Source organism: Salvelinus sp. IW2-2015, unplaced genomic scaffold (assembly GCF_002910315.2).
Source record: "Salvelinus sp. IW2-2015 unplaced genomic scaffold, ASM291031v2 Un_scaffold3711, whole genome shotgun sequence".
NCBI lineage: Eukaryota > Metazoa > Chordata > Actinopteri > Salmoniformes > Salmonidae > Salvelinus > Salvelinus sp. IW2-2015.
Genome location: NW_019944988.1, coordinates 13115 through 18866, shown reverse-complemented (window position 1 = coordinate 18866; position 5752 = coordinate 13115). Strand labels below are relative to the sequence as shown.

At 37.8% G+C, this 5752-nt stretch overlaps 1 long non-coding RNA gene across 1 annotated transcript; it reads right to left on the bottom strand.

Annotated features, from left to right (window-relative positions):
- Positions 1 to 337: 337 nt before the first annotated feature.
- Positions 338 to 2199, bottom strand: LOC139025999 (uncharacterized). The gene is made up of 3 exons (XR_011477698.1): positions 1661 to 2199; positions 638 to 1605; positions 338 to 432 (listed from the first exon to the last, which is right to left on the bottom strand). It is a non-coding gene; the product is annotated as an uncharacterized lncRNA (long non-coding RNA).
- Between the last annotated feature and the right edge of the window lie 3553 nt (positions 2200 to 5752).

Below are 5752 nucleotides of genomic sequence, written 5' to 3'. Positions count from 1 at the left end.
ATAATCAATAACTGTATGGTATGATGTCATTAACTGTATGGTATGATTGTCATTAACTGTTATTGGTGATGTCATCTAAATGCATTGCTATGATGTCATTAATACACGGTGATGTCATGAACTGTACCATATGATGTCATTAATGGTGTAGGTATGATGTCATTAACTGTATGGTACGATGGCATATTTAAGCTGTATGCTGTATGATGTCATTAACTGTTATGGTATGATGTCATTAACTGTATGGTATGATGTCATTAACTGTAGGTTGATGTCATTAACTGTAGTAATGGTGATGTCATTAACTGTATATGATGTCATTAAGGTGTGGATGATGTCATTAACTGTATGGTACGATGTCATTAACTGTATGGTATATGATGTCATTAACTGTATGGTATGATGTCATTAACTATATGGTGATGTCATTAACTGTACATATGATGTCATTAGCGTATATCACAGATGTCATTAACTGTATGGTACGATGTCATTAACTGTATGGTATGATTGTCATTAACTGGCATGGTATGATGTCATTAACTACATATGAGTGATGTCATTAACATTGACCGTATGATGTCTATTAAACTATATGATGAGGGTTGTACTAACTGTATCGTATGATGTCATTAACCTGTACCGTATGATGTCATTAACTTTATGGCATGATGTCATTAACTGTATGGTGGCATTAACTGTATGGTGATGTTCATTAACTGTATGGTATGATGTCATTAACTGTATGGTATGATGTTATTAACCTGTATGGGAATGATGTCATTAACTGCATGGTATGATGTCATAACTGTTTGGTATGATGTCATTAACTGTATGGCATGATGTGATTAAATGTATGGTATGATGTCATTAACTGTATGGTACGATGTCATTAATTCATGGAATGATGTCATTAATTTATGGTATGATGTCATTACTGTATGGTATGATGTCATTAACTGTATGGCATGATGTCATTAACTGTATGGTATGATGTCATTAACTGTATGGTATGATGTCATTAACTGTATGGTATGATGTCATTAACTGTTATGGTAGATGTCATTAACTGCATGGTAAGCTCTGTCTGTGTCATCATACCATCATCAACTACCAGACAATTATTAGCAGAAAAAAATTTGATGGAGAAAATAAATCAGTTCGAAAATAAAATACAAGATTTAAAAGAATATAAGATTTTCTAAATCTTAAAAACAGTACTTTGATTGGATTTAGAGCCCTTAGCTTGAAGTTATATATTATGGGTGGTGACACATTCACTGTTACTAATCCAAAATAACCAAATTCAGTCCAAATTGTAGATGTTTTTGTGAGGAGTGATCCAGGTCAAACTGCCAATTATCCTGTTGATATAGTCCATGTCAAATATTATTATTAAAAAACAATGATGACAGAAATAAAAAAGTCATGTATTTTCACCATCACACACGCAATCACACATACATGTAAAATATTTATAAGGAAGCAAGCAAAATGATTATTAACAAACATAAAACAAAAAAATTCATAAATACAAAAGTGTTATACTAATCAAGAGAAAATAGGTCCCTATCACTGTGGGAAGAGAAATGAGGTCCCTACTACCTGTGGGAAGAGAAATGAGGTCCTACTACTGTGGAAGAGAATGAGGTCCCTACACTGTGGGAAGAGAAATGAGGTCCCTACTACTGTGGAAATAGAAATGAAAGGTCCCTACTACTGTGGAAGAGAAATGAGGTCCCTACTACTGTGGGAAGAGAAATGAGACGGTCCCTACTACTGGGGAAGAGAAATGAGGTCCCTACTACTGTGGGAAGAGAAAAAGTAAGAAATAGATCAAAATAACATCTCGAGTGACACAGTGGTGTATATTGTACATTGTTGAACACTTGGCAAAAGTAAAAAATGAACATATAGCAAGGATATGGAAGCAATCAAGACATTGAGGACAGCTAGTTGAAGAACACACCTACAGTAGGGTGGTGAGGTGAGGCTGAGTGGAATGTGATGGCAGTGGTGTCTACAATAACAGCACGAGATGGAGGAGTCATACTGACAGCCTCGGTGGAGCATGCAAGTGCACAACACACAGGGGTTTTAGGTCCACAAACTACTGACACTTCCATCATAGCAGGGGATGCCCACTCCATCATCAGGCTCATAGAAACAGAGGAGAGAGGAGAGAGAGAGAGGGAGAGAGAGAGAGAGAGAGCGGATAGAGAGAGAGAGGAGGAGAGCGATAGAGAGAGAGAGACAGAGAGAGAGAGAAGAACGAGAGGAGAGAGAGAAGAGGAAGAGAGAGAGAGAGAGAAGACGAGAGAGAGAGAGACAGAGAGAAGAGACAGAGAGAGACAGAGAGAGAAGAAGAGAGACAGAGACAGAGAGAGAGAGACAGAGAGAGAGGTGGTGTGTGTGTGTGGCGGGGGATACCGTTAATGACATCATACCATACAGTTAATGACATTGTACCATACAGTTAATGACATCATACCATACATTTAATGGCATCATACCATACCATTAATGACATCATACAGTACAGTTAATGACATCACCATATAGTTAATGACATCATACCATAAAGTTAATGACATCGTACCATACAGTTAATGGCATCATACCATACAGTTAATGACATCATACCACACCATTAATGACATCATACCATACCATTAATGACATCACCATATAGTTAATGACATCATACCATACAGTTAATTATATGTTAATTTGTTTTCAAGACAACGTTTACCTTCAACATCCATTGTGTGCACTGGGATGGTAATGGTGACACTTTCCCAGTGGACATGTCCAGTGGGATGGTAATGGTGACACTTTCCCAGTGGACATGTCCAGTGGGATGGTAATGGTGACACTTTCCCAGCGGACATGTCCAGTGGGATGGTAATGGTGACACTTTCCCAGCGGACATGTCCAGCGCTGACTTTCCATACTCTGTCCATATCTGTATGTGAAATAGCTCCAGTCAGAGATCTACTGAGGTCCATAATGCTTTGTGGCGTATTAATCAGAAGGAAGGGAAGGAGTTCCTCAGACTTGCAGGTCCAATAGACCAATATGACAATCAAACACCAACCAGGGCTCAACAAAAAGATGTGAAAGAGCAAACAACATCACAAAATGTATTTGTGATGCATTTTATAAATGTGATTTTGTTCAGATGTTTTGATCGCGGCCAGGAGACTGTTTCTAGGACAAACCACACCTTTCTTTGTCTTATTTAAATCTTTTTGAACATGGTTTTAAGAAATATATTGATATAAAGAGTTTCAAATCAAACTATCTAACATTCATCTTGCAGAGAATAGCACATGTTATTGTATTTTTTTAGAGAAGGAACAGTAATATACTATATGTAAGGTAGTTATTTACCATAGAACCAGGCTACACTGTGACAGTGTTGATTTCAGACCATAAGCTAATGTGATTGATCAAAAAGCCAGTTAGAAGCTATTACCACTGAAACAGCACTGTCACACAAACACAACTGTATTTGCATAAACTGAAAGTTCAGTGTTTTCCGTGTCAGATGTATCACGGTGTTTTGCCATGTCAGCTGTATTTTATGGAACAACAACAAAAAATAATTAATTGTGTTTGTGGTCAATAAAAAAAAAAAAAATGTTTACCTTAGAGGTTTTTGAACGTGAAATAATTAAACTTTTGAACATTGGATGTTGGGATAGAGTAAAACCTTGTGTGTGAGACTTTCTCCCGTGTCACCTTGTTTTCTTGCGATGTCTCTATATATGTGCTAGTATGGCATTGGGTTGGTCTGAAGCTGCTGGTGAAGTGTTTTATTGCTATACCCGCTGTATGGAAACACTGGAACACATTTTACCCATGTAACGCGATTACTATCACTGACTTTCTCCTCCTCCTCCACATCCTCCTCCTACTTGTCCTAAACATCCTACTTGTCCTCCACATCCTCCTTGTCCTCCACATCCTCTTCCTCCACATCCTCCTCCTCCTCCACATTCTCCTTGTCCTCCACATCCTCCTCCTACTTGTCCTCCACATCCTCCTTGTCCTCCACATTCTCCTTGTCCTCCCCATCCTTCTTGTCCTCCACATCCTCCTTGTCCTCCCCATCCTCCTTGTCCTCCACATCCTCCTTGTCCTCCACATCCTCTTCCTCCCCATCCTCCTTGTCCTCCCCATCCTCCTCCTCCCCATCCTCATCCTCCTCCACATCCTCCTCCCCCACTATTATTATTATTTACAGTATATGCTCAGGGATTCTTGAAAGAAGTGACAATCTCATTTGACACATGTGAAATATATATTTTGTTAGACTGAATTATGAGCTATCAAAGCATGTAAAAGAAAAACCTATTAATTTGTTTTACCTCTGTCAGATACCATAGAAGGCATTGCACTTTAACAATTATTATTTTTATTTTTATTTATAGTTTAAGCCTATGTTGCAGAACAGAAAAACATATTTGTTCTGAATATTGACAAAACATGGATCATAAGGGGTTAGCTGTCAGTAACAGATACTCTGAACAGATATTCAGAACAGATACTCTGAACAGATACTCTGAACAGATACTCTGAACAGATACTCTGAACAGATATTCAGAACAGATACTCTGAACAGATATTCAGAACAGATACTCTGAACTCAGAGTATGCTAGTCTCTCGATTATCTTGGTCTTTATCTGTTCAGAGTATCTGTTCAGAGTATCCTGTTCAGAGTATCTGTTCTGAGTATCTGTTCTGATATATCTGTTCAGGTATCTATCTGATATTCTGTCAGAGTATCTGTTCAGTATTGTTCTGTTCAGATGTATCTGTTCAGAGTATCTGTTCTGAATAGTATCTGTTCAGAAAGTATCTGTTCAGAGTATCTGTTCAGCTGTATAATCTGTTCTGAATATCTGTTCAGAGTATCTGTTTTCGGTTTGTTCTGATAATAACTCCTTTTGTTTGTTGTGGACTGGAAGTTATAGTATTGCATTTACCAAGGAGGCTCAAATTACCTCTTAATAGCAAGGTGTTTAACCCGTGTGTTCGCGGTGTTAATGAATTTGTTGGCTTTTGTCTGCATGTAGTGCAGCCTAAGATTACTCTTTGTTTGAGATCGTTCAGAGACTATGCTTTGTAGTAGTTTTTTACTGAGACATCGTCAATTAAATTCCGCTATTTTATATATTCCCAATAGCATGTTGGTACACTTGTCAAGCCACTTATGAAATGCCTTTTGTCATATATCAGAACAAAATATGTTTTTCTGTTTCTGCAGTCAACCTAAGTAGCCACAAGATAAACACTGATCTATAAATAAACATAAAAATAATGTTAATTTGTGTTGTCTAGCAAGTGCATTTTCACAGTCGACACAGTTCTACGTACTTGACAGCAATTACTATCTCAAGTCACATTCAATTATAATTCCGCGTTATATGCGTTATTACATGCTTTGATAGCACTATCACATGTCCGTAGTTCACCTGTATCGACACCAGCTAGCACAGAGCGAGCTATATAGTCTAACAGTGTGTGCATTTAATCCATAGAGGCTTTCAGTCATTGGCTATTTTTTCTTTAAAGTAATGCCCTGTAGCCAACATATACATGTCCAATTATCTATTGTAATATGGGGAGGAGGATTGTAGAAGTGGGCTTAGTGGCTGAAGAATAGAGATGAATGGTTGTAATGAACAGACTGGAAGAGGCGTCTCTGATGGTTTTAGATTTAGAATACGGGCCCATTTGTACTGG